Raw genomic sequence first — 18,214 nt, 5'->3', positions numbered from 1 at the left:
ATGTGAAATAAATTCAAAGGGGCATCATGAATCACACCCTGAGCTCTTTGGAGGAAGGGAGGAATTAAAAATAAAATAAAAATAGTAGCATGGAAGAGGGAATTTCAATCTTTTTACAGCTTGATTTACAGCCATCTCACCCTCAAGGCATTTTGTGTTACATAGGGTTGCCATATTTCAAACAGTGAGAACCTGGGCAGAAAAGTTACTGAGCTTCTTTGAGCAAAGTTGTTGAGCTTTATTGACAAAATAAAGTAAAGCTTTTTTTGTGTGTGTGGAAAATCAGCAAAAAACCCAGCACTGCCAACATGGGCTGCCATTTTTCATGATTTTCACCCAGACACTGCTGCTGGCTACAGCGTTCCTGATATTCTGGATGTATGGCAACCCTAATGTCTCGGTCACTGTGCACTCTCTCCTCTTAGGATCTCTGTCTCCAACTGTACCCTCAATGGCTACCCTTTGCCATTCTGTCATATATGAACTCAGTGGCTGTACCCAGATTTTTTACCATCTCAACAATGGTATTGGGCCCCTGATCCTTTGTTATCCTGTGATATTTGTTGAGAGCTTTGTTTTTCTGATTGCTTCTGGTCAGTGCTATTTTACTAGAAAAAGAGGTGCCAGAACTCAACTCTTTCTCTTAGAATGGCAATAAGCACCTTCCTGAGAGATGCTGGAACTCACCTGAGAAATTCCAAAACTGACCTAAAAGGTGCCAGAACTGAGTTCTGGCAAGATCCCCCTGAAAAAAGCGCTGCTTCTGCGTATAGTTATCCTATCTGTACATATCATTATGGACGCGGGTGGCGCTTTGGTCTAAACCACTGAGCCTCTTGGGCTTGCCGATTGGAAGGTTGGTGGTTCAAATCCCCGCAATGGGGTGAGCTCCCATTGCTCTGTCCCAGCTCCTGCCAACCTAGCATTTTGAAAGCATGCCAGCGCAAGTAGATAAATAGGTACCACTGTGGCAGGAAAATAAACAGCGTTTCCATGCGCTCTGGCTTCCGTCACGGTGTCTCATTGCACCAGAAGTGGTTAAGTCATGCTGGCCACATGACTCGGAAAGCTGTCTGTGGACAAACGCCGGCTCTCTCGGCCTGAAGCGAGATGAGCGCCGTACTGGACTTTTGACTGGACTTAACCATCCAGGGGTCCTTTACCTTTTTACCTATCATTATATTTCTAAGCCAAGGACAGGGTCCCCAACTTTTTTGGGGGCCAGTCTGAAACATTCTGAATTTTGAAAACTGCAGTGGGCACCAGTCACAAAATGGCTGCTATGGGGGACATAGCATGATAAAAAAAATGTATGTCCCATCTAAATGAGCAGGAAAAGAGACAGGACCAAAAAGTGGGATACTGCTCTGCAATCTATGGGAAAAGGATACTTACATCAGTCACCTCACTGAAGGTCATCTCTACCTAATGTATATTCAGAGTACACTCATTAAAATTAGTGGACCTAAGTGAGCCATAACTATTGTTTTCAATGAGTCTCCTCAGAGTAGGACTACAATTGGCTATAACCCTCAGCTCAATGGTCAAAGAAAGGCAGGATACAAATGGAAGTAATGAAAAGCAATAATGTATCATATATTTTCCTCTGGTACTTAACAGCAAACCAGAGAGTGAAAAAGATACTGGGCTAATAGATGCTTTTGAAAGTAAATACAGTACTCATCTCACTAGAAAGAAGGGCGGCCTGAACCTGCTATTTCCCCAGGACTTGTAACCATCTAAATGCAGTTAGCAAAGAAGAGCTATTCATGAGGTGCAAAAGGGTTCTGTTCTGTAGATTCTGACAAAAGATCATTTGCACAGATCCTTGGACTTCCTGGTAACTCTTTTGCAGTTATAACTCAGAATCCAAATCTGAATGAGATACCTGGTGTACCATGAGCAAATGAGTCTGCTGGGGTTCTTTTTTTGCCGGGGGGGGGGGGGGGGAGACCTAGCAAAACTGTTTCCCCTTCCACATCACCATTATTATTATTATTATTTTAAAAACCCAAACTCTCTGAAACTACAGACACCCCTGTTCACAGCTACTTAAACACCCTTTCCGAATTGTACAGAGGAATTAGCAGTGACAATCCTTTTGCTAGTTTGCAGCTCTCACTAAGAAAAATGTCACTAAAAAATGGACTCTCTCATTTTTAAGGGCATCTAATTGGAATGTATTCCTATAAGCAGAAATCTATGTATCAAGAGCCTAAACGGCAAGACACTATAAAGTGGGCAGGGAATCATTGAAATCCTGCCTCTATCCTTGTGACAGATACCTAAGGAAACAGTGTACAGAGTTTTCCAAACGAGAACTTCAATTTAAGCACAAACTGTCAGCCATATAGTGATTCTTATCCAAGTTACAGTGACATGCAGTTGGAATGCCTTTGAAATCCATGCCATGGGGAAACTGGAATAAATGAGACTGAATCTTAAGATTCTCCTCTTACTTTTGCTGGAACGCTGCAGCATTCTTAAGGGTAACTCGTTACGGCTCTGGTGATCAACAACCAGTTTTTCACGTACAACACTGAGGCTTGTATGTGGCCTTCAGGTCATAAGCTTAAATGTTTAATACATTTTATCCTGCATTTCTGCCATGGGGATCAAGCCAGTGAACAGCAGATGTAACTGCTAGCATCATACCCTCCAGATGTTATTGGATTCCAGTTTTCACCAGCCCTGTCCTATTGCAAATTGACCCCAAACAACTCTACTTAGGGGCTGTGCATATGCTCAGAGCATAATATCACATCATTTTGGACTGATGTACAGTGGTGCCTCGCTTAACAAATGCCCTGCTTAACGAAATTTCTGCTTAACGAAAGGTTTTTTCTAGCGGAGGTTGCCTCGCTAGACGAATTCATTTTATGAAAAATTCGTCTAGCGAATCGCGGTTTCCCATAGGAATGCATTGAAATTCAATTAATGCGTTCCTATGGGCAAAAAAAAAAATTCAAAAAAAAAATTCAATGCATTCCTATGGGATTTGCTAGACGAATTTTTCGTTATAAGAAAAGACCCGTGGAACGAATTAAATTCATCTAGCGAGGCACCACTGTACATGACTTCTATCTAAATAAAAAAGAAGTAATTCCCGGGAAACTAAGAAAGGTGATTATGAACAAAATTGGACCCGAACTCCCAAATAATGTAAATTAAATGGACATAGAATTGGTAATATTAATTTGTGGAATTAACATGAACAATTGCAAATAGACAAAGGATGAAACCACTAAACTAAAAAAAAAACAAAAACAAAATATAACCCATTGTGTTTTCATTGATTCTATGCCCATGGGTTGGGTATTTGTGGTTAAATAAAAAGCTTTGTTCAAAAAAAACCCCACAGAGATATTAAGACAAGGTGAGCTTTGTTCACAGGATCAAAATACAGGTGGGCTGAACACAGGGAGTAGATGGGAATAATGCAAAATATTTCCACTCTGCACTCTGTAATACATGGAACCCATGAATGCATTAAGAATGCATTTATAAAAGTGCATTTATTTCATAAAATTTATATACCAAAACAAAACAAAACAAAACCCTTGAAGTGGTTTATAAAAAGATAAAACAGTAAGATCGAGAAAAAAATCATAACCATGCTTTAGAAATATCCATCCATCCATCCATCCATCCATCCATAAATATTTATTTTATCTTCCCCCCCCCATGGATTCAGACTTTGTGAAAAGAAGTAGATGAAGGCTTGGAAGAGGACCTACAATATCTCTGTATGGGTCACAGAAGGTGAAAGGAAGAACAATGGTCTGCAAATCAAGGAACAGGGCATGAAGGTGGGTGGACATTCAAGAAGAGAGGAGAAAAATGCCTAGAACAGCCTTCACCAACCTGGTGCCCTCCAGATGCTTCAGTCTACAGCTTCCATCACCTCCAGCTAATATGGGCTCATAGGGATTGCCTCTGGAGGGCGGCGTGTTGGGGAAGGTTGGCCTAAAGACAGAAGGGAGAGTGGGGCTGAATTGTGCATTTTCACTGGCAATCGTGTATGTTCTGCGAAGTAGTCTTCCAGCGGAGGGGGGGGGTGTTGAATGCTTTTGTATTTTTCTTAAAGCATCAAGCTTTTTAAAAACTAATCAGTTAAATTGTTAAAAACCACAGGAAGAGATTTCTTCCTGGAGCCATAATACCCTTAGAGTGTCTTCAAATTACTTCTTTCAGTGGAGAAGGAGACCGATTTACATTTGAGTATTTTCCACCCTAACAGATCTCTTCTATTTTGTTTTTCCTAAGCCAACATTGGGGGTGGGGGCCCATAAAGCCTACTGTGTGTGTGTGTGTGTGTGTGTGTGTGTGTGTGTGTGTGTGTGTGTGTGTTTGTGATGGGACAAACAGGACCTATATCATATTGCTGTATCCACACATTGCAATTCAGGTGTTGGGGGTTATCTTATTGTAGTGCCCCACTAAAAATAACTTTGAAAAGGCATCCTTTAAAATGGAAATACGTCCGTTCCCCATCAATTCCGTATGCAAAGTAGCTTTTTGTTGGTTGGTGGGACTTACGGAAATCAATCTGCTCCACTGTTGTGTATGTGATGCGATGGAAAATGCGGTGCTTTCTATGGAGTCTTCTCTGGGAGCCGCTTGTCCTTTGAAACTCTCCCCTCTGCCCTTTCTCTGCCGGTTACACAAAAGCTGCTTCTTCCAGCCACAGCAGAGCCACCTGAGAGGAGACAGATAAAACCATCAGTTGCAAAGAAGGAGGTGCTTCCTTTAGGGGAAATACTTTCCAAAGGCAACCACCCCTGATAAGCAGCAGAAGCCAAAATCAGCCCGGATCTTTGGAAACAGCCATTGGCCATGGGATCCTACCTGATCTCAACTAACATCATATAGAGAGATAGAGAGAGAGAGAGAGATGGTTTATCCATTTGTTTTCTTGAGATTAGAACAGACCCTATTTTTCTTCTCCCTAATTGCGCATCGAGGTCACAGAACTCCCCCCCTCCCCAATAAATTCACACACACACACAGCAATTTAAGTTTAAGGTTTTTGGCATTATTTTGGCCACAACTTTATTTAAATATAATCAAATGTGAGTGGTTGCTTAGGCATTGGTTAATCCATCTGTCCCCAACCCTGGGTGGTAATAATAATAATAATAATAATAATAATAATAATAATAATAATAATATATTTATACCCCGCCCATCTGGCTGGGTTTCCCCAGCCACTCTGGGCAGCTTCCAACAGAAAAATAAAACACAATAATCTATTAAACATTAAAAGCCTCCCTGAACAGGGCTGCCTTCAGATGTCTTCTAAAAGTCTGGTAGTTGTTTTCCTTTTTGACATCTGTTGGGAGGGCATTCCACAGGGCAGGCGCCACCACCGAGAAGGCCCTCTGCCTAGTTCCCTGCAACTTGGCTTCTCGCAATGAGGGAACCGCCAGAAGGCCCTCGGGCAGAATGATGGAGGTGGAGACGCTCCTTCACGTATACTGGACCGAGGCCATTTAGGGCTTTAAAGGTCAGCACCAACACTTTGAATCGTGCTCGGAAACGTACTGGGATAGATCTGCACTAACATCCTCTAGCCATCTGTGGAAGTCAGTAGGTAAACACTCCCTGAGAGAGGACGGGGCAGGGTACCACAAACCCTTCAATCTCTCCCCGAATGTTCCCCAAGGATCTGTGTATGGCCCAATCCCCTATTGGGGTATTGATGAGAGCCCTTCGAACCCCAGGATTCCTTTAACGGAATACCTCTATAAGCAGCAGCAATTTTGTGGGGTAGCCTAGCCTTTTCAGGCTCCTCTTACCAGTCAATTCTAACCAATGCCTAACCGCCAACCTTACAAGTTGTGATGATTTGCTACGCAGTCGGCAAAAACCAAGTGGCAACAGCTAATCAGCCAATTGGACCAAATTCCTACTGGGCCCCTGCCCCGAGGCAGCCGACCCCATGACAGGCACAGCAATGTCAATCGCAAGAGAACCTTAAAAAGAGGGCAGGCGGGCGGGAGATCCAATGCCTTTGGCAAAAGTGAAACCAGAACCAACTCACAGGGGTTTATAAATGCTAGAGCTGTCAGTCATTTAACTTGCAATGTAACTTCTTCCCCAGCAACAACACAAAATGCCCAGTTACCCTGTGGCCATCTTGACTAATCTGCCCAGCAACCCAGGGGTCGTTCTGTTTCCCCTCCCGCAACACATGTTCTCATTAATTAGAGAACCCGCTAAACCAAAAGCAAAACATGGTCTCTATTTCCCCCCTGATTTTCAGTGCCATCCTGAAAATCTACTTTCTGTCAGTGGACTTGACAACTGATTAGTTACAACTTACACTTTGCATGTTTATGGGGGGGGAGGGGAGTAATCACTATGACTTTAACTCCATGTTACATTGGTAAGCATAATTACACAATAAATAATAATAATAATAATAATAATAATAATAATAATAATAATAATTGTAAGGGGGAGACAGTATAGAGAACCTCCCCCGTGCATCAGAAGTAGCTCCTCCCCCAGCAGTGATGAAAGCGCAGGAGCTGAGGAAGCCTGTCAGGAAGTGGAGGGAGAGTGCCGGGGCTCTGGCAGCATGGGAGAGCCCCGGCTACACAGGAGGGAGGAAAGAGAGGGGGGAAAGGGGGAGAAGGAAAGCATGGAGCATAGACCCTTTCCTCCAGTTCTGGAATTACGCAGGAGAAAATGGGGGAGGAGGTTTACTGTCCCAAGACTCTTATGTTGGAGGAAGTCACGGGGAGGGGCAGTGCCGGATTCTGCATCGGAATGAGCAGACACGTTTTCTACACCTATCTCACTGTAAATAGACTGCACCAATAAAACACTGTTGAAAGACAAGCATGTGGAGAATCGTTACTCTGGAGTAGTCGCAAGAAACCCTGATAATAATAATAATAATAATAATAATAATAATAATAATAATAATTTTTGTATCCCGCCCTCCCCTGCTGGAGCTGGGCTCAGAACAGCTAACATCATATAGCACAAACATCATATAATGAATCATATAATGAAACATGTATGGTTTTTTCAAAAGGAGGTGGACTAGGCCCTGGGGTTAAAAACCACTGGGACGGAATGGAGTGAAGCCTGCTGGTTTAGTCCAATCCACCCCAAGGGCAGGACTGGCACCGCAGCCCGTCTCCCATTGGCCAAATAGGCAGAGAGCTGTCGTCCACTTCATGGGCCTGAGTAAAGCCAACAAGGGTTCACCCAAGCCCGGAAAACCCCCCCCCACCTCCACCATGACTGCCAGATCCGGGGGAGGGGGGTGCATTGTCGCTGTCCCACAACAGCACCCATCCTGGTGGTAAGCATCATTACACAACAGATGAAACATGTGTGAATGGTTTTTCAAAAGTTTCAACCGCCCGCCCTCCCCCCCTGGATTGTTCTGGTTCCTCCCAGGGGGCGCTATGACCCACTTTGGGGTCTGTACCAAGGATGGAGAACTTTTGGCTCTCCAGGTGTTGTTGGTTGGGCTCCAGCCATCCTCAGCATGGCCAATGGTCAGAGCCTATGGGAAATGTAGTTTGGAGAGTCACAGACTTTTCATCCCTGGCTACACTGACTGGCAGTGGCTCTCCAGGGAATAATAATAATAATAATAATAATAATAATAATAATAATAATAATAATACAGTAGAACTTCTACTTACAACCCCCTCAGGTTACAAATGCTCCAGGATACAAACTCCGCTAACCTGGAAGAGTTACCTCGAGGTGAGAACTTTGCCCCAGGATGAGAATGGAAAATGTGTGCCGGCGGCGCAGCAGCAGCAAGAGGCCCCATTAGCGAAAGCACGCCTCTAGTTAAGAACAGTTAAGGACCTCCGGAACAAATGAAGTTCGTAACTAGAGATACCACTGTAATAATAATAATAATTTTATTGCTTATACCCCACCCATCTGACTGAGTTTCCACAGCCACTCTGGACGGCTTCCAGCAAAATATAAAAAATAATAAAATGTCTGACATTAAAAACTTCCCTGAACAGGGCGGCCTTCAGATGTTTTCTAAAAGTTGTGCAATTCCTTATCTCCCTGACATCTGATGGGAGGGTGTTCCACCACCGAGAAGGCCTTCTGCCTGGTTTCAGAAAAGGGTCTTTTCCAGCCCTTCCTGGAAGTTGCCAGGGATTCAACCAGGGACTTCCTGCGTGCAAAGCATGTATTTTACAACCCTTCCCTACAAGTTTGCATAGCAATCCACAGAAACCTGAAAATTAATTGTCGTTCCGGCACCCTGAAAAACCATTTTAGCTGTTACGTTTTGCATGTGTGGGATTGCCTGGAGAGAATATGCTCTCCCAGATCTTACTCCTATTTCGCCATGCCTTTCAGTTTTCTTGAACTGCAGGACTGTTTGATGGCTGTGGTCCAAAGAGCTACGGCAGCCAGGCATGCCTGAGTCTGAATTTTGCATTTGCATTTGTTTTCTTTGGATATTTACACACTGGCTGTTTTCTCTGGAACGGACATCATTTCTTCACTCTGTTATTACAGAGAATCCAGATGATACTGCTGCCACAACATTGCATACCCCTACTGTCCTCCAACAGGGCCTCAACCAGCCTTTCTCCTGTAGAATGGCAGAGCACTACTGATGTACCTGAAACTTGATGATTTAGATCTGCTCATTTTTGCACATTTACCCTTGTTTTTCTTAAGGCAATTGTCTGAACATGTGAATGCTCAAAGTGTGGATGGGGGCAGAGGCACCCATGAAGACACCCACTCACACCCACATTCTCATGCTTGTCCTCCCTGCCTGGTCAGTCCCAACCGCCTCATGTTGCCAAGGGAAGATCTGCATGGGGCATCTTCTCGCACTTGTCTGAATGCAGATAGAACCCCCTGTACAATCACCACAAGCAGGCTTTCCTCACGCTACATGGGGAAGTCAGGCACTGAGCAGGGACACACACATGAAGACATTGGGGGCAGGAATTGCATGCATGCCCCTTCCCTCTCCACTGCTAGCAAAGTCACTCAAACAACACAGACGGAGTCCAGAGATAAAGGAAACCCTGACCACACTTTACTGAGGAATCTGAACAAAAACAGTATATAATTTGAAGAGAAAGTAACAGAGAGCTTTTGCCTTTCTTCAGATCTTGTCCACGGCAATAAGGCATCCAACCAAACATTCAGAGGAAAACTCCCTTAAAACTACACAGCCAATCAGAGCATGTGTTACCCCGGTGAACATCCTGCCACCGAAAGGGAACCTTTTCAAAGAGGTTAACATTTCACAAAACAGGTTTTCAAAAGAAGGAGAGAAGAGATGAGATTAAGTGCCCTACTTGTTCCTTCCTAAATAACAACCAAAACCGAAACTGACAGTTCTAGGTTCTAGTCTCTGAATCAGCTGCTGTTCTTCAGCCATCATTTAAAAAGATTTCAGCTTGTTAACTCTGACAGTCAAGAGACGTCCATCAGATTGTTCAGAATATCAATATCAAACAGCTTTTTGACAAGATACTGAAAAGCCCCAAACTCCTTTACTCAAACTCAAGCAGTCTATAGAGTGAAAAGAGTGCAATTAAAATGGCTTTTAATGAACTGATATCAAGGCATTACTTGTTTAGTTCTATTGACTAACCAAAGCTTACTGTTAGAACTTGAACCTTGCAGACTTAGTTCAGGAGTGCTGGCAGGTTGAAAACCCAAGCCTGTTCCTTTGTTCCACCCCGCTTGTATTTCAGCAGCCCCAAACAGCTACAAAGTTTTAACACGGCAAAGGTGCAACTAGACAAGCAGATAGTATGGTGCAATGTGTATTAATTCATGTGCCTCCCCCCTCCTCCCATGGGCTCTAATTTCCCTTTACTTCCAATTTAGCAGCCATTTGCAATTGTATTCAAGCCAGACAACCTAGGTCTGCACCAAACAGAGCTTATCTACAAGCCACAGTGTGCAGTTTGTGGACAAACTATGCTATAGACCAGGCATCCCCAAACTTCGGCCCTCCAGATGTTTTGGACTACAATTCCCATTTTCCCCGACCACTGGTCCTGTTAGCTAGGGATTATGGGAGTTGTAGGCCAAAACATCTGGAGGGCCGCAGTTTGGGGGTGCCTGCTATAGACAAACCATAGTTTGCTTAGCTCAGATATAATGGTAAACAATCGCTGTGGGTTAAACCACAGAGTCTAGGGCTTGCTGATCAGAAGGTCGGCAGTTCGAATCCCTGCAATGGGGTGAGCTCCCATTGCTTGGTCCCAGCTCCTGTCAACCTAGCAGTTTGAAAGCACATCAAAGTGCAAGTAGATAAATAGGGACCACTCCAGCGGGAAGGTAAACGGCATTTCCGTGCACTGCTCTGGTTCGCCAGAAGCAGCTTTGTCATGCTGGTCACATAACCCGGAAGCTATCTGCGGACAAACGCCGGCTCCCTCGGCCTATAGAGCGAGATGAGCGCCGCAACCCCAGAGTCAGACACAACTGGACCTGATGGTCAGGGGCCCCTTTACCCTTTAAATGAACAAATAAATAAATAAATATCAAATAGATTCAGTACTTGTTAGCATAGTTTATGATTTTAGAATTTTATTATGTTTATTGTACACCATTCTATCCACCTGTCAATAGTTTAATGAGTTGGTGGACTTTAAATATTTGAATAAACAATGAATAAATAAAATGGAAAGTGAGAAGAAATGAGAGCACACAATGGGCAGAGGGAACACCAGGCTTTGCCAAATTGTTCGTCTGGCAAAGCAACCCACAGACATCGCACCAAACCATGTTTAAGGAACCACAAGACTCTCTTGCATCAATGGGTCTACTCTGAGTAGAACTTACTTGGCCACAGCACACCTTAAATAAAACCAACCAACCAACCTGTAGCCCAAAACTTCTAGAGGGCACCATGTTGGTTACCGCTGATCCATGACCCTGTATCAGTTTCTTAGGAACAATGACTTCCCTTGCTCCATAACTGCATTCCTCTTTGGATGCATAGATGCGAATGGCCTTTGCTGCTGAAAGTTTGTCTTCAAGAAATATGCTGCAGCCAGACTGCTTTGCAAGGGCATCCTGGATTTACGCTGCTACAGCTGTATGCCATTCGAGCAACTGGGGATTAATAAAACACATTCTGGAACAGAAGAGAGCATCTCGGGTGACACTGTCGCCCCTGACATTCTCGAGCCTGGGGGAAATAAGCAGATTTTCTCCCCATAATTAATGCTCCACCTTGTTTTCATTTTCCCTACGACCGCCCAAAGAAAGCTTTCAGGTTGAAATATCCCACCTAATCTCATTTTCTCTGCCACTAAGCCATACCTTGAAGTGTAAGTGCAACAATTTATTTGACAGGGGAAGAAGAGAGAAGGCAAAACGAAAAGGGAATGAGGGAAGGAGGAAACTACGGCCCATGTCAAGCTGCCTGAATTTACAGCGTTGCTCTGCTCCTTGCCTTGTGCTGCTGCAGACCATGTAGGAAGGCCATATCCTCAAACATTTGACAGATTGGGGGTGGGGAGGATTGGGTGCTTGACACTAAGGGAACACGAGGCGCTTTGCAGTATGGTAGTGAAAAACGAAAATGAGAGAGCCACTTGAAGTAGTTGGAAACCCTGCCCAATGTTTTTTTGAAATGCTATCTGCAAAACACATGCTTACCTCTTAGATTCCAGAAAGCACGTTTAACAGTGCAATCCTCTATAGCAGGCATCCCCAAACTGCGGCCCCCCAGATGTTTTGGGACTACAACTCCCATGATCCCTAGCTAACAGGACCAGTGGTCAGGGATGATGGGAATTGTAGTCCAAAACATCTGGAGGGCCGAAGTTTGGGGGTGCCTGCTCTCTAGCAGAGGAAGAGAAATAAGACACATTTCCCCAGTCCTAAATTTAGTTCTCCGCATTTCCACGTCATTTTGAGATTTTTTAAAAAATATTCTTTTACACACATTTTTGTATGCAATTTTGTTCAACATGCACATTTCTGCAAAGCTTTTTTTTTTTTTACTGTTTTTGTTAAGTTGCATAATATCGGCATTTTGGTACACGTTACTTGGCCGGGGAACTGCATTGCAAAATCGGGAGAAGTGCAGACTCCGAAGGACTGGCTATGCTTTGGTCTGGGCGCTGTTTTGCAAAGTCCAAATCAGGCTGATTGAAATGCAAATGAATTTCTCCCCCATCCCGAAGCCCACCCCACTTCACTGTGAAAAAATGCAGCAGCGCTACACCCATACTTTCGGAAATGAAAGGAAAGCAAGAGGACCTGGGCAGATTTGGCCCCAGAAGGTAAGCCCTGGCCTATGGGATGAATCATTAGGGTAAGTGAGAGTTGATCCCTTCTTTCCTGCGAGGGTGTTAGGAGTCCCAAGAAAGCTTTCTCTCTCTTGAAAAAGACCATATTGGAGATACTTCAGCTTGAAACTTTAGTTTAGTGCAGAAAGTCTGAAGAGATTTATGATTAACCTGTTCTCCCTCCAGCCAACTGGCCCGCAGGCTACAGAATGGTCAGTGGCGCAGATATCAAGCTGTTTCTCCCCAGATGCCTAATTAACAGAGAGGGCTGGCTCTACTGGAGCACCATGGGAGGTAAGTGAGTCTGCAAACTGGGGGCGGGGGTAGAGGCTGAATCGGCTAACAAATTAGCTGCAGCTCAAACTCTTATCAAACCGCCTCAGTTTGCATACTGATCCCTTGCGACGCATACACCACCCCGCAAAAATGAGCCTGGATATACACTGCCCTAAGAAAACTCAGAAAGTCCGTTGCGATGAAGGAAACAGAAGGAACTTGTGTGAATGGAATATGGCAATATCACGAGGAAGATGTGAACAAATAAAAGATAACGAAAGGTGTGTCTGGGGGTGCTAGGACCAGGAGCCTACAGCATACCATTGCAGCTGTCCTACATGGCAACCTATCGCACCGTACGGCTGGACTGGGGGAACCACAAGCCTCGAGGCCCATTGCTGCCCCCCAGACACCTCTGCCTGGCCCTTGGGGCGCTCCCCAGGCTCCTCCTCCTCCTCCTCTGGGAGACAGTGTGGTGTAGTGGTTAAGAGCGGTAGACTTGTAATCTGGGGAACCAGGTTCGCGTCTCCACTCCTCCACATGCAGCTGCTGGGTGACCTTGGGCTAGTCACACTTCTCTGAAGTCTCTCAGCCCCACTCACCTCACAGAGTGTTTGTTGTGGGGGAGGAAGGGAAAGGAGAATGTTAGCCGCTTTGAGACTCCTTTGGGTAGTGATAAAGCGGGGTATCAAATCCAAACTCCTCCTCCTCCTCCTCCTCCTCCTCCTCCTCCTCCTCCTCCTCCTCCTCCTCCTCCTCCTCCTCCTCCTCCCTCTCCTCCTCCTCCTCTTCTTCTTCTTCTTCTTCTTCTTCTTCTTCTTCTTCTTCTTCTTCTTCTTCTTCTTCTCCTCCTCCTCCTCCTCCTCCTCCTCCTCCTCCTCCTCCTCCTCCTCCTCCTCCTCCTCACTGGTTCTACTTTGCACCTTTCTTGACTGTTTTTGCCTGGCTAGAATAGCACCCTTGAACTCTGACAATGCATCCTGCTTGTCTCAATCAGGAGGGACGGGTGTGGGTCTGTGAGAAACTAGCCTACTGTACAAGGGCAAATTTCCCTTTTGCTGCCCGGCCTCTGTCTCCACCCCCACTGTGTGGCTCCCAGAAGGTTGCCCAGAAGAGAATGTGGCCCTTGGTCTGCAAAAGGCTCCCCAGTATTATAAGAATTTAAGGTCTCAAATATGTAAATTCAATGTACAAGGCAAACGCGTACATAAATACATAAACCACAGGTCTGAAACAGTACAGGAAGACAGTCCTGAAACCATTTTGACTCTCCCAAACTGACCAAAGGTTTCTCTGCAAGGAGGGGGGAATGAAAAAGCCTCCCCATTGTCTCTGTGCTCACAAATACTGCCTTAAGGGCACATTTAAGGTGTGAATAGGGTGAGGGAGCCAGCATTTGTCCACAGACAGCTTTCTGGGTCATGTGGCCAGCATGACTTAACTGCTTCTGGCGTGACGGAACACCGTGACAGAAGCCAGAGCGCATGGAAATGCCATTTACCTTCCCACTGCAGCGGTACCTATTTATCTACTTTAAGGTTACCAGACGTCCCTGGATTTACAAATCAGTCCCCTGACAAAATCCTATCATTCCTACTGAAGTTGAAAAGTGTCCCCGGATTCATTGGAAAAAATCTGGAAACCTTAATCTTCTTGCACTGGCGTGCTTTCGAACTGCTATGTTTGCAGAATCAGGGACAGAGCAACAGGAGCTCACCCCATCGCAGGGATTCGAACCGCCGACCTTCTGGTCAGCAAGCCCAAGAGGCTCAGTGGTCTAGACCACAGTGCCACCTGAAACTATACTAAGCCCAGGGCACTGGGAAGGATGCTTTGCACATGAAATGTCCCATATTCTAACCAGTCATAAGGACCAGGCGCAGCTGGTCATAAGAAACACCTTCTGGAGAACTGCAGTCACAATAGGCAGTACTAGGTGAGATGGACAACAAGTCTGACTTTATGCCAGACTATTATATGTCCCTGATGGCAGAAAGCGAGGAGGAATTAAAGAACCTTTTAATGAGGGTGAAAGAGGAGAGTGCAAAATATGGTTTGAAGCTCAACATCAAAAAAACCAAGATCATGGCCACCGGTCCCATCACCTCCTGGCAAATAGAAGGGGAAGAAATGGAGGCAGTGAAAGATTTTACTTTCTTGGGCTCCTTGATCACTGCAGATGGTGACAGCAGTCACGAAATTAAAAGACGCCTGCTTCTTGGGAGAAAAGCAATGACAAACCTAGACAGCATCTTAAAAAGCAGAGACATCACCTTGCCGACAAAGGTCCGTATAGTTAAAGCTATGGTTTTCCCAGTAGTGATGTATGGAAGTGAGAGCTGGACCATAAAGAAGGCTGATCGCCGAAGAATTGATGCTTTTGAATTATGGTGCTGGAGGAGACTCTTGAGAGTCCCATGGACTGCTAGAAGATCAAACCTATCCATTCTTAAGGAAATCAGCCCTGAGTGCTCCCTGGAAGGACAGATCGTGAAGCTGAGGCTCCAATACTTTGGCCACCTCATGAGAAGAGAAGAATCCTTGGAAAAGACCCTGATGTTGGGAAAGATGGAGGGCACTAGGAGAAGGGGACGACAGAGGACAAGATGGTTGGACAGTGTTCTCGAAGCTACGAACATGAGTTTGACCAAACTGCGGGAGGCAGTGCAAGACAGGAGTGCCTGGCGTGCTATGGTCCATGGGGTCACGAAGAGTCGGACACGACTAAACGACTAAACAACAACAACAAAATTATATGTCCCACTTTGTACAAAAACCATTGCTGTTAGCACAAAGCAGATCCTGGCAGTCCAGAGGAGGTCTGCACCCTGCTTGCTTCCAGGAACTCTGGAAGACATAATGCATGCACTTTTAGGTTATTGATGCTTTTGTGCACGTGTATGGGAGCGGAAGTGTCTGGCCACGTGCAAGTGTACAAAAACGTGTACAAAAAATGCCACGTGTACAAAAAATGGAAAAGGGGGGAAATCTCCAGAGAGGAATTCAAACATATAGCCAGCACGTGTAGAGACAAAGTCAGAAAAGCTAAAGCACAGAATGAACTCAGGCTCGCTAGAGAGGTTAAAAGCAACAAAAAGGGCTTTTATGGGTATGTCCGTAGCAAAAGGAAAAACAAGGAAACAGTGGGGTCACTCAGAGGAGAAGATGGTGAAATGCAAACAGGGGACAGAGAAAGGGCAGAACTCCTCAATGCCTTCTTTGCCTCAGTCTTCTCCAAGAAAGAAAAAAACGCCCGACCTGAAGAATATGGAGCAGATGATTCAGCAGGGGAAACACAGCCCAGAATAAGTAAGGAGGTAGTACAAGAATACTTGGCTAGTTTAGATGTATTCAAGTCTCCAGGGCCAGATGAACTACATCCAAGAGTATTAAAAGAACTGGCAGAGGTGATTTCAGAACCACTGGCAATAATCTTTGAAAATTCCTGGAGAACAGGCGAAGTTCCAGCAGACTGGAAGAGGGCAAATGTTGTCCCTATTTTCAAAAAGGGGAAAAGAGAGGACCCAAACAATTACCGCCCAGTCAGCCTGACATCAATACCAGGAAAGATTCTAGAGCAGATCATTAAGCAAACAGTCTGTGAGCACCTAGAAAGAAACTCTGTGATCACTAAAAGTCAGCATGGGTTCCTGAAAAATAAGTCATGTCAGACTAATCTGATCTCATTTTTTGACAGAATTACAAGCCTGGTAGATGAAGGGAACGCTGTGGATGTAGCCTATCTTGATTTCAGCAAGGCCTTTGACAAGGTGCCCCATGATATTCTTGTAAAGAAGCTGGTAAAATGTGGGCTAGACAATGCTACCATTCAGTGGATTTGTAACTGGCTTACTGACCGAACCCAAAGGGTGCTCATCAATGGCTCCTCCTCATCCTGGAGAGTAGTGACTAGTGGGGTGCCACAGGGTTCTGTCTTGGGCCCAGTCTTGTTCAACATCTTTATCAATGACTTGGATGATGGGCTTGAGGGCATCCTGAGCAAGTTTGCAGATGACACCAAATTGGGAGGGGTGGCTAACACCCCAGAGGACAGGATCACACTTCAGAATGATCTTAACAGATTAGACAACTGGGCCAAAGCAAACAAGATGAATTTTAACAAGGAGAAATGTAAAGTACTACACTTGGGCAAAAAAAATGAAAGGCACAAATACAGGATGGGAGACACCTGGCTTGAGAGCAGTACATGTGAAAAGGATCTAGGAGTCTTGGTAGACCACAAACTTGACATGAGTCAGCAGTGTGATGCAGCAGCTAAAAAAGCCAATGCAATTCTGGGCTGCATCAATAGGAGTATAGCATCTAGATCAAGGGAAGTAATAGTACCACTGTATTCTGCTCTGGTCAGACCTCACCTGGAGTACTGTGTCCAGTTCTGGGCACCACAGTTCAAGAAGGATACTGATAAGCTGGAACGTGTCCAGAAGAGGGCAACCAAAATGGTCAAAGGCCTGGAAACGATGCCTTATGAGGAACGGCTTAGGGAGCTGGGTATGTTTAGCCTGGAGAAGAGAAGGTTAAGGGGTGATATGATAACCATGTTCAAATATATAAAAGGATGTCATATAGAGGAGGGAGAAAGGTTGTTTTCTGCTGCTCCAGAGAAGCGGACACGGAGCAACGGATTCAAACTGCAAGAAAAAAAATTCCACCTAAACATTAGGAAGAACTTCCTGACAGTAAGAGCTGTTCGGCAGTGGAATTTGCTGCCAAGGAGTGTGGTGGAGTCTCCTTCTTTGGAGGTCTTTAAGCAGAGGCTTGACAGCCATCTGTCAGGAATGCTTTGATGGTGTTTCCTGCTTGGCAGGGGGTTGGACTGGATGGCCCTTGTGGTCTCTTCCAACTCTATGATTCTATGATTCTATGATTCTAAGTCACCTCTGTGTGCTATGAATGCGAATCAGTGTGAATACCTAGGAGTGTGTGCGTGTAAAGATGATATGAAACAACCGTGATTAGATTTAACGCCGATTGCTTAATGTGAAATCTGGCTGGCTGGCTGGCTGCACTGGGCCAATAAATAATAGAAAGTCACTGTGCCCTGCAGAAGCTGCCCACATACTGTTTGGCCTCAGGCAAAAGAAAGGAAATTCAGCACCCACAAGGTCTAGAACAGTGGGATTAATAACACATCAATTTTAATGCGGATTCCTTCCCCCTGCTTCATAAACAGCAAAGTGAATGTTTGAGCATCTCAGCAGGGGGTTAATGAGGACTCTGATTAGTTATTCAGATTTCCTTGCACTGCCTCTATCCATCCTACTAGAGGGGGAGGAGAGGAGGATGTAAAAAAGCAGCTCTTAAAAAAAACCCCAGCAACAACAACAACTACCACACACACACACACACACACACACACAAAATACATTTCCTCCCCACTCCTGTTTTTCCAAGCCAGCTCCAGCTACACCTTGCAGATTCAATACTATGTTTCTCTTGGTGCTTTAAACTTTTCAGAGAGCATGGAGAGAGAGTCCTTAGGTATACTGTATTATTCCTACCCATCTTTCTTGCCCCACCAATAATCAAATATGGGGATTAACATCACTTGAAACTGTGCCTCTTACAAGGCAGCCGACCCTTTGCATAAAACCTCAGTGTCTGCTCAGCTTCTTTATTGGAAAATTAACCCTCCGACGGCCCTT

The 18,214-nt window shown here is 45.0% G+C and overlaps 1 protein-coding gene across 4 annotated transcripts in view; it reads right to left on the bottom strand.

Annotated features, from left to right (window-relative positions):
- PKNOX2 (PBX/knotted 1 homeobox 2) overlaps nt 1-18,214 on the bottom strand; it is a 417,302-nt gene that overhangs the window by 172,602 nt on the left and 226,486 nt on the right. For 3 of the 4 annotated variants that reach the window (XM_060268540.1, XM_060268543.1, XM_060268542.1), the window contains one exon: nt 4,540-4,699. The gene's annotated coding sequence lies outside the window, so the exon portion shown is untranslated. Of the gene's footprint in view, nt 1-3,864; nt 3,967-4,539; nt 4,700-18,214 lie in introns of all 4 variants that reach the window. The other variant, XM_060268541.1, reaches the window with a different exon arrangement.

The sequence above is a fragment of the Zootoca vivipara genome, chromosome 15 (assembly GCF_963506605.1).
Source record: "Zootoca vivipara chromosome 15, rZooViv1.1, whole genome shotgun sequence".
NCBI classification, from domain to species: domain Eukaryota; kingdom Metazoa; phylum Chordata; class Lepidosauria; order Squamata; family Lacertidae; genus Zootoca; species Zootoca vivipara.
This window is presented reverse-complemented; position numbering and strand designations above follow the sequence as displayed.